Below are 22,689 nucleotides of genomic sequence, written 5' to 3' on the forward strand. Positions count from 1 at the left end.
ATTATCTTGGTTGGGGATTGGAAAACTATGGAAATTAACAATATCTCACTGACGCTTGCATAAGAGTACCCTTCAGAATAGCCTCTTGACTCTATTTGAACTCTCTTAGCCACTGATACCATATTTTTTACATTTTTTCCCCCTTTTGGTCAGGAAAGTATTGTCAAACCCACCACATCAGGGCCAGGCTCATCCCTGGGAGTCATGTCCCACGTTGTCAGGGAGACATTTGCCCCTGGATATCATGCCCCATGTAGGGGGGAAGGCAATGATTTTACTTGCAGAATTTGATTTAAAGAGAGAGAGACCATATCTGAGTAACAAAAGAGGCTTTATGGATGTAACTTTTAGGCATGATTATAGGTAGGCTTAGCTTCTCCACTACAGAAATAAGTTTCATAAGAGCAAGCCTCAAGATCAAGAGCTTGTGACACCCCAGAGTTAGAGCTCTGAAGCTATGAAAGACAGTGACAGCCCATAAAACAACTGTTTAAAAAGTTGAAAATGATCAGATTACAACTAGAGGTATGAATAAAGCTGATCTGGGTTGGACTAAGTTAAATCAGAATACAGGGTAAAGGATGATATCGCCCATATCGTCCATATATTAAAACTTCAACTTCTGTGTGAGATGAAAGGGAGAAACGTTTATTTGATGCAAAATTTGTATTTTTGTTAGTGTATTACTTAATATAATTTGTATGGTCAGATTAGCTGAACACCATAATTACATGGAATCTTGAATAAGGTGTGAGATCTTGTAGGTTTGTATAGGGTAGTGTGATGCCTCAATATATCCCAGAGTAAATTGAGTAGTGAACAAAAACATATATATATGTAAAGTCCCCTTGGGGGACTGAGGAGAAAGGAGGAAATATTAAACTTCCCCATCTGGGAAATTCCTGATTTTCTCACAAGCATTGGAGACAACCAAATCAATATGTTGAGCCCTTAATCTTGGGGTTCACCTGCATGAAACTTATTCTTGCAAAGGAGAAACTAAGCCTCCTCATAATTATGCCAAAGAGTTACCTCCAGAGAACTTCTCTTAGTCACCTCCAGAGACCTCTTTTGTTATTCAGATATGGCATCTCTCTCTAAACAAACACAGCAGGTTTGAATTCACTGCCCTCCCCCCTACATAGGACATGACTCCTAGGGGTGTAAATCTCCCTGGAAACATGGGAAGAACTCACAGGATGAGCAAGGACCCAGCATCATGGGATTGAGAAAGCCTTCTTGACCAAAAGAAGGAAGAGAGAAATGAGACAAAATAAAGATTCAGTGGCTGAGAGATTTCAGAGTTGAATGGTTATTCTAGAAGTTATTCTTATGCATTATATAGATATCCTTTTTTAGTTTTTGTTGTATTGGGGTAGCTGGAGGGGAGTGCCTGAAACTGTTGAGCTGTGTTCCAGTAGCCTTGATTCTTGAAGACAATTGTATAATCATATACCTTTTACAATGTGACTGAGTGATTTTGAAACCTTGTGTCTGATGCTTCCTTTATGCAGGGTATGGACAGATGAATTAAAAAATAAGGGTAAAAATAAATAAATAATAGGTGGGAATAAAGGGTAAAAAATGGGATAGATTTAAATAATAGTGGTCAATTAGAGGGAGGGCTAAGCAGTATGGGATGTATGAGTGTTCTCTTTTCTCTTTTTATTTCTTTTTCTGCAGTGATGCAAATGTTCTAAAAATGACCATGATGATGATGAATACACATCTATGTGATGATAATGTGAGCCATTAATTGTATACCCTGTATGGGTTGTGTGCTGGTTTGAAATGATTATGCCCCCTAGAAAAGCCATGTTCAAATCCTGATCCAATCTTGTGGGACCAGCCCTTTCTTTTAATTCCTATTCAATACTATAGGTTGGAAACTTGATTAGATTATATCCAAGGAGATGTGACTTGCCCAATTGTGGGTATTAACCTTGGATTTGAGAGAGATGTGACTCCACCCATTCCAGTTGGGTCTTGATTAGTTTACTGGGATTCTTTAAAAGAGGAAGCATTTTGGAGAAAGCTTCAGAACAATGAGATAACCACGAGAACTACCAGAGCCCATGCAGCTGGAGACCTTTGGAGATGAAGAAGGAAAACACCGCGGGGGGAGCTTTATGAAAGAAGAAGCCTGGGGAGAAAGCTAGCAGATGTTGCCATGATCGCCATGTGCCTTTCCAGTTGAGAGAAACCCTGAACTTCATCAGCCTTTCTTGAGTGAAGGTAACCTATTGTTGGTGCCTTAACTTGGACATTTTTATAGACTTGCTTTAATTGGGATATTTTCTCAGCCTTAAAACTGTAAACTAATAACTTATTAAATTCCCCTCTTTAAAGGCCATTCCATTTTTGGTATATTGCTTTCCAGCAGCTAGCAATCTAGAACAGACTGCATGTGTGTCAATATTTCTCAATAATTTTTTTTTTTAATCTTGATCTATTAACTTGGGAGTCACTAATATTTGACAGAGTATCAGGAGTTTCCCCAGTGGGGAAGTTTAATAATTCCATATTTATTTCCAACCCCTCAAGGGACTTTGTCAATGCTTTTTAATTATGCACCCAGCATACTCTTGGATGTATCCAGATATTACATTAAGCATACAGAATTACAAGCCCTCATTCCAACTCTGTGTTCCATTTGCTTGGTTGTTTAAGTGAGCTATGTGAGCAGAATGAATTCGATTGTGTACTACAGAAAATTTATGTTTTGGATAAAATAAACCTCTCTGCCTTTGGTCTCATACTGTAAGTGAAGCTCTCAAATGCAGACAATACCATCTTTTGCATAGCAGGATTTTTTTTTTAACCAAGGCAATCCTTAAATAGGTCTGAAACCATTCTAGACATGCTCCCATCAGCTGGGGTAATAACATCTTCATTGCTGAAGTGAAATCTGGGTGACATATTATATCATTCACCGCCATGCACTGGTGTCCATACCATGTGAATGAAAACTGTTTCTGGTCCTCCTTCTCATGGATATGGAAAATAACACTTTCACTAGTTTAATAGCCACTAATGCTAATCAATCTTGTGGGAGCAAGTGTTTCTCTTAATCCCTATTCAATAATGTAGGTTGGAAACTTGATTAGGTTATCTCCACAGAGATGTGACTCAATCAATTGTGGATATTAAATCTGATTAGATGGAAGCATGTCTCCATCCATTCTACATGGGTCTTGATTAATTTACTGGAATCCTATAAAAGAGGAGACATTTCATAGAGTTTCTTTTGAGAACAAGGAGAGAGCTGCAGAACCACGACAGAAGGATAAGAGAACCACAGAGTCCACTAGCCAGCGACCTTTGGAGATGAAGAAGAAAAATGCCTCCTGGGGAGTTTCATGAAGCAAGAGGCCTGGAGACAAAGTTAGCAGATGCTGCCACGTTCGCCATGTGCCTTTCCAGCTGAGAGAAATGCCGAATGTCATCGGCCTTCTTGAACGAAGGTACCTTTCCTTGGATGCCTTAGATTGGACATTTCTATAGACTTGTTTTAATTTGGACAATTTCACAGTCTTAGAATTGTAAACTAGCAATTTATTAGATTTCCCTTTCAGAAAGCCATTCCGTTTCTGATGTATTGCATTCAGGCAGCTAGCAAACTAGAACACATGGCTATGCTAATTTGCTGTAGTAAGGGATACTACATCTGACACAGCAGTTGCAATTGGTACTCCTACTTGGTTAAATCTGTAATACTTCATTGTCCACTGCCATGATGTATCTGGTATTTTCAGGGGCTGAACTAGTGAATTAAATAGGTTCTGACAGGGAATGAATTCTTTCAATCTTTGAGACCACTAAATTCTGCAATTCTCCCTGGGATGCAATATTGTTTTTAAATTTAAATTTCTTATTTTTTATTTATTATTTACTGTTTTGGAAAGTGGAGTGAGGGGTTTCTTCAGCTTCTATTTAGCCTTTGCTACTAGAATAGCTCTTACTCTACTGGTCAAGGAATCAATATGAGGATTCTGTCAACTGTAAACTTCCAACTTAATAAATTCCCCCTTTTAAAAGCTATTCTGTTTCTGGTATATCACATTCCAGCAACCAGCAAACTAGAACAAACAGAGAAGACTAGATTTCTCCAGTATAAAGTTATTGTTCCTCCCATTATAATTATTTAAGGTCTCAGAAGAGATACTTTAAGACTACCTGAATGTCCTATCTCTTTCCAAACTTTTTCTCACTGATTTTAGCATCCATCTTAGCCATAAAAATTATCATTGTTGTGCTTGTCTAATTGGTGATTTTGTAATTTCACTTTCCTTCTAAATTTATTAATTGGAATTCTTTAAGTAAGACCTTTCCCATCTCTCCTGTGGCTACATGATTTCTAAGTTCATACACGGTTGACATTTTAGGGTTCATTGTACTTATCACAATTTATAATGATTTTTTTCTATCTACTTGGTATGGGTATGTCCCCACTTTCAACTGGTCAAGCATTTCCTAAGCAGCAGTGAATTGGACACTAAAAGGTTGGTTTACTGCACTGCCATATATTTGGCCAATAAGCAGGCAACATGCCCAAATGGATACAGATAGTTTATTACTTACACAGGCAGCAAAAGCAAGATTCAGCATGATGTCAGCTCCCTATGCCCCTAGCCACACAGTATGATAGTGAATTGGAGGGATCAGATGACAGATGACACAAGTGGTGAGTCACTCTTTTGTAGAGGGCTGGACTCTAAACTACAGCCAAGCAGTTTATAATCTGTAGCTATATTAGAGGAAATAGGGGGTGTGTAATAGTGGAAAGCTCTATGCCTCAATAGAACCATTATGGCAATCTCCCACAAGAGGTGGATGAGAAGTGGCTGTGTGATCACTCCTCACTGTATTTTTTATCCTTTGGCCTCTCTCTCTAAGCTAACTCTGCAGGCAAACTCACCACCCTCACTCCTGTATGGGACATGACTCCCAGGTGCCTAAATCTCCCAGGCAACATGGGGCATGACTCTTGAGGATGAGCCAGGACCTGTCATCAAGGGGTTGAGAAAGCCTTCTTGACCAAAATAGGGAAGAGAGTAATGAGACAAAATAAAATTTCAGTGGCTGAGAGATTTCAGAGTCAACAGGTTATCCTGGAGGTTATTCTTATGCATTATATAGATATCCCTTTTTAGTTGATGCTGTATTTGGAGTGGCTAGAGGGAAGTGCCTGAAACTGTTGAACTGTATTGTAGTAGCTTTCGTTCTTGAAGATGATTATATAACTATATAGCTTTGACAATATGACTGTGTGATTGTGAGAACCTTGAGGCTGACAATCCCTTTATCCAGGGTATGGACAGATGAGTAAAAAAATAAGGATAAAAATAAATAAATGATAGGGGGATAAGGGGTAAAAACAATTGGGGTAGACTGCAATACTAGTGGTTATTGAGAGGGAGGGATAAGGGGTATATATGGGTTTTTTTTCCTTTTTATTTCTTTTTCTGGAGTGGTATAAATGTTCTAAAAATGATCATGGTGATGAATACACAACTATGTGATGATATTGGGAGCCTCTGATTGTATATTTTGGATGGACTGTATGTGCATGAAGATATCTCAATAGAAATATTTAAATATATATTGCTTATCTTACCATGTTCCAAGAATGATCACGGGGTATTCCTCAAAGACTTGAGTCAGACTCTGATAGAGACTTGAAATGTGGTCTATGAGGAGATGTGCAAGTGCACCAGGGCACCAGGGCAGAGCTATTGCCCTACACCCACAACGAGAATACAAGTTCCATGAGTGAAAATTCTGTGTCTGGCTGGTTTACTACTATATTCCAAGGACTAGAATAGTACCTGACACATAATATATGCTCAGTAATATTTGGTTTAATAATGAATGAATAAGGGTTTATAATGTCTGCTCATATGGAGTGAAAAAATGTCTGCCAACACTCTTTCTACCTCAAAGTTGAATCCATGTCCTCCTCTTTCTTAGTTCTTCTTGAGCTCTAATGGTTTGCATGTGTCAATGCAGTTCAGCTTGCTTGCACTACTAATATCAGATTCAACAAGTGATGTTTCTAAGGTGTTTCTTTACTCTTCTTCCCTCTTCCTCATTGAATGCTCTTGATATTTTGCCAGGATCTGTCTCTGCTGGGTCACTAAACTTTCTGCTAGAACAGTGTGGTCATCAATCCTAGTTGCACATTAGAATTAGCTTTGTAAAAAAAACAATAATGACTCTTTCCCAGGCTCAACCCCCATGACTCTGATCTAATTCTCTATTGTGGAACTAGGGGGCATGGATCTTTTTTCAACCCCCCAAGTGATGATGATAAACAATGAGGGCTGAAAACTACCACATTCAATAAAGTGCAGGCTTGTAGCCTACACCAAGTACTTTTAGGTACACCTGTTCTTGAGACCTTACATATTTTAACAGGGAAAAAAAATTTCATTCCCCTAAAGAGAAATAGCAATCAAATGCAAATAGCTCCAGGAGAGGTATTGCACTGACCTAAACACAGCAGTGGTTAAGCACTGGGCTTCAAAGTCAGATGACCTCGGTTGAAGTACAGACTTAGGAAATCTTGGGCAACTAACTTGACTTCTCTAAGATATGAAAGTATCTATCAGTATTCCTGATACATAATACATCCTAGATACATGCTTATTGAGTCTGAATATGAATCTCTGAGCTTCATCTGTAAATTGGAGGTAATAATGTCTATCTGTCTGCCTGCCTACCTCCTATGGTTGCTATGTGAATGAAAATAAATAATGGATGTGAAGACAATTTATAAACATTTAAGTACTGTACAAATGAAAGATATAAACATTATTTTCATTTATGGGAATTTTTAACTTATATATCTTTTTTGAAAATTTTCTAAAAACCTTCACATCCATGGCCTTATAGAACCTCACAACAACCTTGAGCAACATATTGACTGATAAGAAAGCAAGACAAGAGAGGTTGTGTTATCTGTACAAAGTTGTTCAGCAGAATGAAGACTTAGGACCCTTAACTCAAAGACAGATAATCATCTTTGCCAGCCGACTGTTATAAAGTTATATTAATAAAGTTCTATTTATTAATTATAATAATAAAGTTCTATTAATAGCTCACCCTAAATTAGTAGGTCAGTCAGCTGATCAGAGTTCTGGAGTGTTGAACATGTTGGGACAGTTCCCTTTACTTGTCTTTTCAAAACAGGGTGTGAACCAACCAATTTTCCCCAGGTCTAAATTCAGTCCTTGGGTGCATGGTTTGTTTGCGGTTTTGTTTATCTCCAGCTCTGTCTTATCTGATAAAATATTTGAGTAACTATGCCAGTGATCCTTTGAACCAAAGGAAAAGAAACCTTCCCCACTTCGCCGCTATCATCTTAGCTTTTACCATGCACCACTTTTCTGAATTCAGCATTAAAAATCACTGTTAAAGCAGTAACACTAAAGACTAATTACCACAAGATGGCAGGGCTTACCATTTCATGATTTTCTTGCTTAGATCATTTAGTCATTCATTAGTTCACTCAGGAATTATTCTTTGAGTATCTATTATATGACTAATGCTTTCCTTGGAGTCAAAGGGATTACAAAGGAGATACCCTATGTGATATGCCCATAGTCCTTGAAGAGCTTAGGGAGGGACTTATGGGGAAAACAAGAAACACCTGAGGGCATAAAAATGAAAATACATCCTAATGGGTAATTATAGACTGTGCCAGTTTGAAGTATTATAACCCCCAGAAAACTCATGACCTTTAATCCTCATTCAATACTGCTAGGTAGGATCTTTTTTATTGTGTCCATGGAGATATGACCCACCCAATTCTGGGGACAAACTTTTGATTACATAGTTTCCATGGAGATGTGTCTCCACCCATTCAAGGTGGGATTGCTTACTGAAGCCCTTTAAGAGGGAACCATTTTGGAAAAAGCTTTAGAGCCACCAGAACCAACAGATCCAAGAGAACAGACAGAGCCCTGGGGAAGCCATTGAAGAAGCCTGGAGAGAAAGCTAGCAGACATTGCCATTTTCCTTTTCAGCTGAGACACCTTGAATATCATTAGCCTTCGGGAACCAAGATATCTTTACCTGGGTGCCTTGATTTGGACATTTTTATGGCCTTGCCTTAATTTGGGCATTTTCATGGCTTTAGAACTATAAACTTGCAACATAATAAATTCCCATTTTTAAAACCGATTCTGTTTCTGGTATATCGCTTTCCAGCAGCTTCCACAAACTACACCAACCATTACAGATTTTGGAACCAGAGGTAACTTCCCCAATATGGTAAAGGACATATATATCAAACCCATAACCATCATCATACTCAATGGAGAGAGACTGAAAGCTTTCCTCCTAAGATCAGGGACAAGACAAGGATGTCTTCTGTCACCACTATTATTCAACATTGTGCTAGAAGTTCTAGCTAGGGCAATCAGGCAGGGAAAAGAAACAAAAGGCATAAAATTGGAAAGGGAGAAGTAAAACCTTCATTACTCATGGATGACATGAGACTATACTTGGAAAATCCTGAGAAATGTACCACAAAGTTACCTGAGCTAATAAACAAATTCAGCAAGGTTGCAAGATATAAAATTAATGTGTAAAAATAAGTAATCTTTCTATACACAAGCAATGGCCTGAGGGGTCAACTAAGGAGAAATTTTGATTCAAAATAGCAACTAAAAGAGGGTGCAAGGGTAGTTCAGTGGTAGAATTCTCACCTACCATGCAGAAGACCCGGGTTCAATTCCTGGTCCATGCACTTCTCAAAAAGCAAACAAACAAACAAAAACAAACACAAATTCAATGAGACCCGGGTTCAATTCACAGTCCATGCACGTCCCAAAAAGCAAACAAACGAGCACAACAAAAAAAAAAAAAACAAAAAAAAAAAACACAAATTCAATGAATGGTGCTGCAAAAACAAGACACTCACATGGAAAAATAATGAAATGGACCCAGATATATAGCATACAAAAAAAAAGTACCAACTAAAAAAATCAAATATCCAGGAATGAATTTAACTAGGGACTTAAAGGATCTGTACACAGAAAATGACATTACATTGTCAAAAGAAATCAAAGCAGATCTTAATAGGTGGAAACACATTTCTTGTTCATGGATAGGAAGGTTAAATGTTATTAAGATGTCAATTCTACTCAAATTGATCTACAGATTAAATGCAGTACCAATAAAATTCCAACAACCTACTTTGAAGACTTGGAAAAGCTAGTTACCAGATTTATCTGGAAAAGAAAGAGATCCCGAATAGCTAAAAGTATCCTTAGAAAGAAGAATGAAGTGGGAGGATTAACACTTCCTGATTATAAAACTTATTATAAAGCCACAGTGATCAAAACAACATAGCAGTGGCACAAAGACAGAAGCACTGACCAATGGAATCAACTCAAGACTGCAGAAATAGACACTAAATCTATGGTCAACTGATATTCAAAAGGATTCCCAAAACCAGTTAACTGGGAAAAAATAGTCTTTTCAATAAATGAGCATGGAAGAACTTTTAATAGCCAAAAGAATGAACGAGGACCCTTACCTTACACACTATACAAAAATTAAGCCGAAGTGTATCAAACACCTAAATATAAGAACCAGTACCTTAAAGCTGATAGAAGAAAATGTAGGGAAACAGCTTCAAAACCTAGTAATAGAAGGTAGCTTTCTAAACTTTACACCCAAAGCACAAGCAACAAAAGAAAAAATAGACAAATGGGAACTCCTCAAAATCCAAAGCTTTTGCACCTCAAAAGACTTTGTCAAAAAAGATGAAGAGGCAGCCAACTCAATGGAAGGAAATATTTGGAAATCACATATCGTATAAAGGTTTGATATCCTGTATACATAAAGAAATCATACAACTCAACAACAAAATAATAAACAACCCAATTATAAAATGGGCTAAAGATATGAATAGGCACTTTTATGAAGAGCAAACACAAATGACTCAAAAGCACATGAAGAGATGTTCATTTTTATTGGCTATAAGGGAAATGCAGATAAAGACTACAATGAGATACCACCTCATATCTATAAGAATGGCTGCTATTAAACAAACAGGAAACTACAAATGTTGGAGAGGATGTGGAGAAATTGAAACACTTTTGTACTGCTGGTGGAAATGTATAATGATACAGCAGGTGCGGAAGACAGTTTGGCAGTTCCTTAGTAAACTAAATATGGAGTTGCCCTATGACCCAGCAATTACGTTACTCGGTGTATACCCAGAAGAGCTGAAAGCAGTGGCACCAACAAACATTTTCACACCGATGTTCATAGCAGCATTATTTACAATTGCCAAAAGATGGAAACAATCCAAGTGCCCAGCAAGAAACAAGTAGATTAACAAAATGTGGTATATACATACAATGGAATATTATGCAGCAGTAAGAGGAAATGACATCCTGAAGCATGTGACAAGATGGATGAGCCTTGAGGACATAATGCTGAGTGAAGTTAGCCAGACACAAAAGGATAGTGTATGATTCCACTTTTATGACCAGCATAAAGGTATAATCAGAGGCTTATAATACAGAATATAGGGGACTTAGAGATACATAGAAGTTAGAGATGGGTGAACCTTTAGCTAATGAGGTTGAACTTCAATGTAAGGGAATTGATAGGAGTGAAGGTGGTTCTCTAGTTAATCTATAAGTAATATTCCCATTTTGAAGATCAACAAGACTGAAAGGGGTTGTATAGACCTATGTGTCCCACTGATTAACACTAGAAATATGAATTAGTTCTCATAAGAATTACTTGAAAGATGTGACTCTTGTATAAAGAGTGTTTAAGTCCAGGGTCAGGGGGAAAATTGCTATTGCATGCTATGAGCTATGTTCAAAAGGAAACGATCAGCACTACCACAGCAACAGCAGAGGTAAATAATGGGGGTAGGGGCAGAGTTCAGAGGAGGTTTAGATTTCCTATTTGGCATGGGTGTGCTTATTGTTTTCTTTCTCTTGGGAACAATGAAATTATCTAAAATTGAGATTGTTGATGGGCTGTTGACTATGGACATTATACATGATGCTTAATGAATGGAGGTGGTTAAAGGATGCAGTGACTGAGAAGTAGATTAGCAAATGATGGTGTATACATATGATCTAATATTGTGCTATTACAAAAAGAATAAAGTTGTGAGGTATGCAACATTGTGAATGAACCTGTGGGACATTTGGAGAGGCAAAATAAGCCAGAAACAAAAGAGAAATTATTGTATGGTTTCCTTTGTAAAATGCTTATAAGAAAACAGGGCCCTAGATTATATGCTCTTATAGCAGTCACATTTAGCCTGGAGTAGTAATTATGATTTCTGGGTTTTGAGAAGCTGTATTATATATGTATAACCTGGTATTTAGAGTTAAGAATGAAGCACAGAGGGGTGGGACCAAGATGGTGGTTTAGCAAGGTGTGGGATTTAGTTCATCCTTCATAGAAGTCAATAAATAGCGAGGAATGGTACAGAACAACTGCTGGAGCCACATCAGTGACCTGACACACAGTGTACCCCAGTCTGGACCAGCTGGACCAGCTGCGAGCACACCCAGAACCGTGAGTCCCCAAAGAAGCGGTGGCTGGCACCCCTTCCCTACAGGCTTCTTCCCAGAGGGGAAAGGAAAGAGACTTTACCAGCAGCAGGGGCTGAGCACAACCAAACTCCAATTGTGGAACTGATTAACAAATTCTGACCACTAAAAATAGGCCCCCAGCTCAGCTGAACTGCCAGTAACAACGGAGGTCGCTGAGTTTTGCCCCAGTGCAGAGGGGACAGGGCTGAAGGAAAAAGAAAAAAAAAGAGGTTTTTTTGGATTTGAAAAGGTTGGGGCCTTGAAGGAAAGGAGGGGGCACATAGGACCTGGAGATACACAGAGCAAAGTACCAACTAAAGCTCTTGATTGGCAAACCTGAGGAATGAGGGTCCTGCTCTGAAAAGGATTTTTCTCTTTTATTTTGGTGGCTGTTTGTCTATGGGCTGACTGCTTTTTGGATACAACTGGAAGGCTTCTTGGGTTCCACTGCCTCAGACATAGGCAGAATTAAGCTTGTTTGAGTGTTTGTCTGGAGCCTGTGCCTTCCCCAAGAGAGGGGTGGGGCACAGCTCAGGTGGAACCCCTCCATCAAGGAGTTCAGACCCCAGGCTGTGGAAAACTGAAGCAATTAAAACCAGACTACAACCTCTCCTCTATCTCCATCATACCCCCAGCAGGGAGAGTTTGCTAAAGTTAAAGGTACCACATCACCTTGTGCTGGTGGGACCTGCACGCAAACAAGTGCCACATGCTGGGCAGGATAGGAAAAACAGAGAGCCCAGAGGTTTCATAGGAAAGTCTTTCAATCTTCTGGGTCTCACCCTCAGGGAAAACTGACACAGGTGACTCTTTCCTCTTGACAGCAGGCCAGTTTGGTGTGAGAAAATCTGGTTTGGGTCTATAATACCTAAGTAGACCCTCTTGTGGGGGGGGGGGGGGGACACACCATACAGGCAGGGCAAGAAACAAGAACAAGAACTGAAAATTTCTGAACTGTTAAACAAAACCTAAGCTAGAGGTCCAGAATTATCTGAACTGAATGTCAAAGATCAGATAGACAACAAAGTCACCCAGAAAGAAAATCTTTGGTAAAAAAAGCAAAAACAATTAGTTTATCTCCAGAATAAACTAATTAAGGTAATAAAATGCCTAGACACCAGCAAAAAATAATGAATCATACTAGGAAAATTGAAGATATGGCCCAGTCAAAGGAACAAACCAACCATTCAAATGAGATACAGGAGTTGAAACAATTAATTCAGAATGTTTGAACAGACATGGAAAACCTCATCAAAAATCAAATTAGTGAATTGAGGGAGGATATAAAGAATGCAAGGAACGAACAAAAAGAAGGAACTGAAAGTGTGAAAAAACAAATCACAGAACTTATGGGAATGAAAGGCACAGTACAAGAGATGAAAAAAACAATGGAAACCTACCATGTCAGATTTCAAAAGTCAGAAGATAGGATGACTAAACTGGAGGATGGCACATCTGAAATCTAACAAGCAAAAGAAAATATAGGGAAAAGAATGGAAAAATATGAGCAGGGACTCGGGGAATTGAATGACAACATGAAGTGCATGAATATACATGTTGTGGCTGTCCCAGAAGGAGAAGAGAAGGGAAAAGGAGGAGAAAAACTAATGGAGGAAATTATCACTGAAAATTTCCCAACTCTTATGAAAGACTTAAAATTACAGATCCAAGAAGTGCAGTGTACCCCAAAAAGAATTGATCCAAATAGATGTACTCCAAGACACTTGCTAAGTAGAATGACAGGTGTCAAAGAGAAAAAGAGAATCTTGAAAGCAGCAAGAGAAAAGCAATCCATCACATGCAAAGGAAGCCCAATAAGACTATGCATAGATTTCTCCGCAGAAAACATGGAGGGGAGAAGACAGTGGAGTGATATATTTAAATTACTGAAAGAGAAAAACTGCCAACCAAGAAATCTATATCCAGCAAAATTGTCCTTCAAAAATGAGGGGGAAATTAAAACATTTTCATGCAAAAAAAAAATCACTGAGAGAATTTGTGACCAAGAGACCGGCTCTGCAAGAAATAGTAAAGGGAGCACTAGAGACAGATATGGAAAGACAGCAGAGAAAGGTATGGAGAGGAGCTTAGAAATGAAGGCTATCAGTAAAAGTAAAAGGAAGGAAAATTAAATATGACTTTTGCTGTAGTTAGATTCAGTTGTCAACTTGGCCAGGTGAACATGCTTAGTTCTGTTGCTGTGGACATGAGTCAATGGTATGTGAACCTCATCTGTTGCTCATTACATCTGCAGTTGACTAAGAGGCATGCCTGCTGCAATGAATGATGTTTGAGTTAATTGGCTGGTGCTTAAATGAGAGAGCTCAACTTAGCACAGCCAAAGTAGCTCAGCATACCTCATCTCATCAATTGCAGCTTAGCCCAGGCCTTTGGAGATGCAGAAAGAAATCACCCTGGGGAAAGTTGTTGGAACCCAAAGGCCTGGAGAGAAGGCCAGCAGAGACCACCATGTGCCTTCCCACATAAGAAAGAACCTCAGTTGAAAGTTAGCTGCCTTTCCTCTGAAGAACTAACAAAATAAATCCCCTTTCATTAAAAGCCAATCCATCTCTGATGTGTTGCATTCCGGCAGCTAGCAAACTAGAACAACATATAAAATCCAAAAGGCAAAATGATAGAAGAAAGTACTGCCCAACAATAAATACACTAAATGTTAATGGATTATACTCCCCAATCAAAAGACATAGACTGGCAGATTGGATTAAAAACAGGACCCTTTTATATGCTGTCTACAGGAAACACATATTAGACCCAAGTATAAACATAGGTTGAAAGTGAAAGGTTGGGAAAAGATATTTCATGCAAATAACAATCAGAAAAGAGCAGGAGTAGCTATACTAATATCCAACAAACTAGACTTCAAATGTAAAACAGTCAAAACAGACAAAGAAGGACACTATGTATTAATAAAAGGAACAATTCAACAAAAAGACATAACAGGGTGGGCCACGGTGGCTCAGCAGGTAAGAATGCTTGCCTGCCAAGCCCAAGGAACAGGGTTTGATTCCCAGTGCCTGCCCATGTAAAAAAAAAAAAAAAAAAAAAAAAAAAAAGTTTGGCCACGCCACGGTGGCTCAGCAGGTAAGAATGCTTGCCTGCCATGCCCGAGGACCCGGGTTCGATTCCCGGTGCCTGCCCATGTTAAAAAAAAAAAAACATAACAGTCATAAATATTTATGCACCAAGCCATAATGTTCTAAAATACATGAAGAAAACACTAAAAAGAGGAATAGACACATCTACCATAATAGTCGAAGACTTCAATTCCCCACTCTCATCAGTGGACAGAACATCTAAACAGAGGATCAATAAAGAAATGGAGAATTTGAATAATACAATAAATGAGCTAGACGTAACAGACATTTATAGAACATTACACCCCACAACAGCAGGATATACCTTTTTCTCAAGTGCTCATGGATCATTCTCAAGGATAGACCATATGCTGGATCACAAAGCAAGTCTCAATAAACTAAAATAGAAATTTAAAAAGTTTGAAATATACAAAACACTTTCCCAGAACATAAGAAATGAAGTTGGAAATCAATAATAGGCAGAGCGCCAGAAAATTCACAAATATATGGAGGCTCGACAACACACTCTTCAACAACCAGTGGGTCAAGGAAGAAATTATAAGAGAAATCAGTAAATATCTTGAGGCAAATGAAAATGAAAACACAACATATCAAAATTTATGGGATGCAGCAAAGGCAGTGCTAATAAGGAAATTTATTGCCCTAATGCCTATATCCAAAAAGAAGAAAGAGCAAAAATCGAGGACTTAACTGGCCATGTGGAAGAACTAGAGAAAGAACAGCAAACTAACCCCAAAGCAACCAAAAGGAAAAAAATAATGAAGATTAGAGCAGAAATAAAAGAAATTGAGAACATGAAAACAATTGAGAATATCAACAAAACAAGAAGTTGGTTCTATGAGAAAATCAATAAGATTGATGGACCCTTAGTGAGGTTGACAAAAAGAAGAAGAGAGAGAATGCAAATAAACAAAATCAGAAATGGAAAAGGAGACATAACCACTGACCTCACAGAAATAAAGGAAGTAATGAAAGGATACTATGAACAACTTTATGCTAATAAACTCGACAATGTAGATGAAATGGACAAATAAATATTTAGGAGTAACTTTAACTAAGAATTAACCAAGAATACAAAAGACCTATACAGAGAAAACTATAAGAAATTGTTAAAAGAAAGCACAGAAGATTTAAATAAACGGATGGGCATACCTTCTTCATGGATTGGAAGACTAAATATAGTTAAGATGTCAATTCTACCTAAATTGATTTACAGATTCAATGCAATACCAATTAAAATCCCAAAAACTTACTTTTCAGAAGTAGAAAAACCAATAACCAAATTCATCCGGAAGGGCAGGGTGCCCCAAATAGCTAAAAGTATCCTGAGAAAGAAAAAGGTCTCACACTACCTGACTTTAAGACATATTATGAGACTACAGTGGTCAAAACAACATGGTACTGGCATAAAGATAGATATACTGACCAATGGAATCAAATAGAGTGTGCAAATATAGACCCTCTCATCTATGGACAATTGATCTTTCATAAGACAGTCAAGCCAACTCACCTGGGACAGAACAGTCTCTTCAATAAATGATGCCTAAAGAACTGGATATCTACATGCAAAAGAATGAAAGAGGATCCATATCTCACACTGTTCTAGTTTGCTAGCTGCTGGAATGCAGTTTACCAGAAATGGAATGGCTTTTAAAGAGGGGTATTTAATAAGTTGCTAGTTTATAGTTCTAAGGCCAAGAAAATGTCCCAATTACAAGTCTATACAAATGTCCAATCAAAGGCATCCAGGAAAAGATACCTTGGTTCAAGAAGGCCAACGAATTTCAGGGTTTCACTCTCAAGTGAGAAGGCACATGGCAAACACAGTCACAGTTTCTCTCTCATCTGGAAAGACACATGGTGAACACGGTCAGGATTCCTCTCTCATCTGGAAGGGCACATAACGAGTATGGTGTCATCTGCTAGCTTTCTCTCCTGGCTTCCTGCTTCATAAAGCTCCCCAGGAGGCATTTTCCTTCTTCATCTCCAAAGCGCTGGCTAGTGGACTCTTGTGGCTATATCATTCTCTGGCTCTCTCTGAATCTCCTTAATTCTCCAAAATGTTTCCTCTTTTATAGGACTCCAGAAACTTATCAAGTCCCACCCAAATGGGTGGAGACATGTCGTCACCTAATCCAGTTTAACAACCACTCTTGATTAAATCACATTTCCAGGGAGATATGATTACAGTTTCAAAATACAGTATTGAGTAGGAATTATTCTGCCCTTATGAAATGGGATTTTGATTAAAACATGGCTTTTCTAGGGTCCATACATCCTTTCGAACCAGCACACACACCCTATACAAAAATTAACTCAAAATGCATCAAAGACCTAAAACATTAGATCTAAGAACATAAAACTGTTAGAAGAAAATGTAGGGAAATATCTTATAAATCTTATAATAGGAGGTGGTTTCCTAGACCTTACACCCAAAGCACAGGCATTGAAGAAAGAAAGAAATGAATGGGAACTCCTCAAAATTAAACACTTTTGTGCATCAAAGAACTTTGTCAAGAAAGTGAAAAGACAGCCTACACAAATGGGAGACAATATTTGGAAATGATATATCAGATGAAGGTCTAGTATCCAGAATATATAGACATTGTTCAACTCAACAACAAAAAGACAGACAAACCAATTACAAAATGGGCAAAAGACATGAACAGACACTTCTCAGAAGAGGAAATACAAATGGCCAAAAGGCACATGAAGAGATGCTCAACTTCCCTGGCCATTAGAGAAATGCAAATCAAAACAACAATGAGATATCATCTCACACCCACCAGAATGGCCATATCAATTAAACAGAAAACAATAAGTGCTGGAGAGGATGTAGAGAAAGGGGCACACTTATCTACTGTTGGTGGGAATGTTAAATGGTACAACCGCTATGGAAGGCAGTTTGGTGGTTCCTCAGGAAGCTAAGTACAGAATTGCCATATGACCTGGCAATACCATTGCTAGGTATCTACTCAGAGGACATGAGGGCAAAGACACAAATGGACATTTGCACACCAGTGTTTATAGCAGCATTATTTACAATTGCCAAGAGATGGAAACAGCCCAAATGTCCATCAACAGACGCGTGGCTCACCAAGCTGTGGTACATACATACAATGGAATATTATGCAGCTGTAAGACAGAATAAGGTTATGAAGTATGTAACAACATGGATGGACCTTAAGGACATTATGCTGAGTGAGATTAGCCAGAAACAAAATGACAACCACTGTATGGTCTCACTGATATGAACTAACATTAACGAATGAACTTGGAGAATTTCAGTTAAGAACAGAGGTCATCAGGAGATAGAAATAGGGTACATATTGGGAAATTGGAACTGAAGGGATACAGATTGTGCAAGAGAACTGGTTGTAAAAATTCAGAAATGGATAGCACAATACTATTTAACTGTAATACAATAATGTTAGAACACTGAATGAAGCTGAATGTGAGAATGACAGAGGGGGGAGGCCTGGGGACAGAAATGAAATCAGAAGGAAAGATATACGATAAAGACTGAAAGACTGAGATAGTATAATCTAGGAATGCCTAGAGGGGTGAGGAAGACATTGGCTGTATTTTAGAATTTCATCTACTATTTGAGACCAAAGAAAGAAAGATTTATTTTGACCAGAACCTAAATTTTCTGTGATATTTAATCTAACTCAATCTATCTGGATAAAACATTTAAATAATCCAAACACAGGGATCCCAGAGTAAGAAAGAGGGCCTTATGTTTCTTGAAGATGATTATATAATGATATAGCTTTCACAGCATGACTGTGTGGCTGTGAAAACCTTGTTTCTGATGCTCCTTTTATCTATGGTATGGACAGATGAGTAAAACATATGGATTAAAAATAAATAAATAATAGGGGGAGCAAATGTTAATAGTAGATTGAAATGGTAGTGATTAATGAAAGGGAGTGGTAAGGGGTATAGAACAAAAATAGGGGAAACAAAGGCTAAAATATATTGGGTAGATGGAAATACTAGCAGTCAATGAGAAGGAGGGGTAAGGGGTATGGTATGTATGAATTTTTTTTCTTTTTTTTAACTTACTTTTCTGAATTGATGCAAATGTTCTAAGAAATGATCATGGTGATTAATATACAACTATGTGATGATATTGTGAGTTATTGATTATATACCAAGAATGGAATGATCATATGGTAAGAATGTTTGTGTTTGTAGGTTGTTATGTTTAAAAATTTTTTATTTTAAATTTAAAAAAAAGAGCGCCTTTAATCCTGTATAACTTAATGTAATATCTAGATATATCCCAGAGTATATGAAGCAGATAATCAAAGATATTGGCAAAGTTCCTTGAGGGATGGGAGAAAAAATACGGAACTATTAAACTTTACCACCGGGGAAACCCCTGATACTGTGTCAAACACTAGGGACACCCAAATCAATAGGCCAAACCCTTGATCTTGAGGCTTGCTCTTGTGAAACTTATGTATAGTAGAGAAGCTTAGCCTATCTATAGGTATGCCTAACTGTTACTTCTGGAGGACCTCTTTTGTTGCTCAGAGGTGGCCTCTCTCTTTCTAAGTACAACTCTGCAAGTGAAATCATTGTTCTACCCACTACATGGGACATGACATCCAGGGGTGAAAGTGTCCCTGGTGGTGTGGGAGATGATTCCCGGGGATGAGTCTGGCCCTGGCACCATGGGATCAACAATGCCATCCTGACTAAAGGGGGGAAAGTGTAACAAATAAGGTATCAGTGGCAGAAGGAGTTCAAATAGAGTCAAGAGGCTACCCTGGAGGTCACTCTTATGCAAGCATCAGTTCAACACTGCTACCTAACATAACCTGCCAAATCCAAGCTAAACCATTTCTGCCAATCCTACAGAACACCTACAGCATTATATAAGATTCTACAAACATGCCCTAGGGTAACTTTCGAGAAACCTTACAACCTCCAGATGGGTCCCTGGACCAGGTAAGTCCTGAAATGCAAAGGAGCCAGCCTCTCCAGAACATGAACTAGATCCATCTTCCTATCCCACATTATTGACAGTCCCTTTTAACATGAAAAAGTTAGAATGGGCATAGCCCAAATACCCCTAAAGAGTAGGAGAAAGATCAAAGGTGATGGTGGAGTTATACAGAGAAGGTAGGGTTTAACAAATGAGTATGAGTGCTGGATCAGTATATTGATATTTCTTTTAGTCTTCACTTCCTCTGAGCAGCTAGAAATAAAAGCCTAGAATTGTGGAAATGTAGCCCATACAAAACTCTGAAATCTGTTCTACAACTGACTATTTCAATGTGCTTTGAAATTCATTGCTTTTTTGTATATATGTTATTTTTCACTAAAAAGAGAAGGGAGAATATAATAGAGAAGATAGGGTTAAACAAATGAATATGATGGGTGAATCAATATATTGATATTTCTTTTGGTCTCCAGTGACTTGAAGCAGCTAAAAGAAGAAATGAAAAATCAAGGAACTGTAACCCATACCAAACTTTAACATCTGTTGTATAACTACTTGTTAAATGTTGGAAATTTATTGCTTTTTCATATGTTCTTTTTCACGCAAAAAAAAAAAAGTTTAAAAATTTTAAAAAGAGTGGGAGAAAGATCAAAGGTGATGTTGGAGTTATACAGAGAAGGCAGGTTTTAACAAATGTACAATTGCTGAATCATTATATTAATATTTTTTAGTTTCCAGTATCTTAGAGCAGCTAGAAGTAAAAACCTAAAAATGTGTAATTGTAACCCATACAAAACTCTGAAATCAACAACTAATTGTTGCTATGTGCTTTGAAATTTATTGCTTTTTTCTATATATGTTATTTTTTACAAAAAAGAAAAAAAATATTTCTTCTAATCTCCGGTGTTTTGGAGCTGCTAGAAGGAAAAATCTGAAATAGTGGAATGGTAACCCATAACAAACTTTGAAATCTGTTCTGTAATTAACTGTTAAAGTGTACTTTGAAAATCATTGCTTTTTCTTTTTTTTCTTTGTGTATATGTTATATTTAACAATAAAGAAACATTTAAATAAATAAAATAAACACATTCATACATACATAAAATACATAAATAAATAAAAAGAGCATAGTCCAAATACCCCTAAAGGGTGGGAGAAAGATCAATGGTGGAGTTATACAGAGAAGGTATGGTTTAACAAACGAGTATGATTGCTGAATCATTATGTTGACATTTCTTTTAGTCTCCAGTATCTTGGAGCAGCTAGAAGTAAAAACCTAAAATTATGGCATTGTAACCCATACCAAACTCTGAAATCTGTTCTACAACTAATTGTTGTGCTGTGTTTTGAAATTTATGTTTTTTAGTATATATGTTATTTTTCACAAAAAAGAAGAAAATGTGATGATAAAAAATATATAAATTCCTTCTAACCTCCAATGTTCTCAAGCAACTAGAAGGAAAAATCTGAGAGGATGATATGGTAGTCCGTGACAAATTCTGGGCTCTGTCCTGTAACTACTTGTTGAAGAGTGCTTTGAAAACTATTGCTTTCTTCTTTCTTTGCTTTGTATGTATGCTATATTATACAATTTAAAAAAAAAGTTAAAAAAAAAGACAACGTGGCAGTTTAGGAAATATTTTCATGTTCTGCATGTGTGTATTTTTTTTATTAAGCCTACTGTTTTAGTTTGCTGAGCTGTTCAAGCAAATACCAGGAAACATGCTGACTTTAACAATGGAAATTTATTAGCCTACAAGTTTACAGTTTTGAAGCCATGAAAATGTCCAAACCAAGGCATCATCAAGATGATGCTTTCTTCCTGAAGACCAGCTGTCAGTGATTCTGGACTCCTCGTAGCAGAATGGCAAGGCACATGGCAGTGCCTGTTGGCCTCTCCTTTCTCTTCCAGGTTTCCTTGCTTTTTACTTCTTGCTTCCATGGCTTTCTCTCTTTGTCTGAATGTTATCCTCTTATAAGGATGACAGTAAAAGCATTAAGGCCCATCCTGAATGAAGTGGGTCACACCTTAACTGAAGTAGTCGTATCAAAAGATTCTCCTAGGGTGGGCCACGGTGGCTCAGCAGGCAGAATTCTTCTCTGCCATGCCGGAGACCCTGGTTCGTTTCCGGTGCCTGCCTGGGATAAAAAAAAAAAGCCCCTACTAAAATTGGGTTCACACCCTCAGGAATGGATTAACTTTAAGAACATGCTTTTCTGGGGTACATACAGTTTTCAAACCACCACAGCTACAATATGGAATGGTGTTAAAAATGCAATCATTTTTTCTGTAAATCAATCTCACTAACTTGAAAATTTCAAGTGTTAAATATATTTAAGCTCTGCTTTAAGTATGGAACTGGGTTCTTAGACAGTCTGCCATTAATGGTGATTTCAGTGTTGAAAATACTGTGGTTTATTCAGTTTCAGAACATCTTGTATCAGTACTTCCTGTTTGTTATACCTTCCTGAAAGAGGAAACATTTTAAATTGCCTCCTTATCACTGTCTCTGACTTCTGAATGCCACTTTTATCTGTCCTTCCTCGTTCCCTTTTTTGCAGGAGAAACTGGTTCTCTGCACTCTTTGGTATATTCTAAATTACTTTGTAATATTTTTTATTTATACCTTTTCCTCTTTTCTTTTTGTCTAATTTTAAAAATTTCTTTATTTGACATTTTTCAAATTCAGAAGAAATAAATGATTGTTATAACCAGTGAAACAATGCAATACAAAGATTTATAAAGCCAAAGCTAATCACTCTGACCTGGACCACCTGATGTAATCAACATTAAGGCCTGCTGAGTTTCTTTACTCACCCTCTCCTTGCTTACACAGAGATCAAGCATATGTCCACATCTATAAAATGTTGTTTGTTTTCACCAAAGAATAATCACACTATACACATTATTCTGCAACTTCTATCACTTAAACTTATATATACATACATTTATTTATAATGTTACCATAAAAATAGAAACTATGTATCATTTAAAATATAGTGGAGATATTCTGCAGCATCACATTTGTTTACAGTTCTAAAA

This window comes from Tamandua tetradactyla, chromosome X (assembly GCF_023851605.1).
Source record: "Tamandua tetradactyla isolate mTamTet1 chromosome X, mTamTet1.pri, whole genome shotgun sequence".
Taxonomy (NCBI): Eukaryota; Metazoa; Chordata; class Mammalia; order Pilosa; family Myrmecophagidae; genus Tamandua; species Tamandua tetradactyla.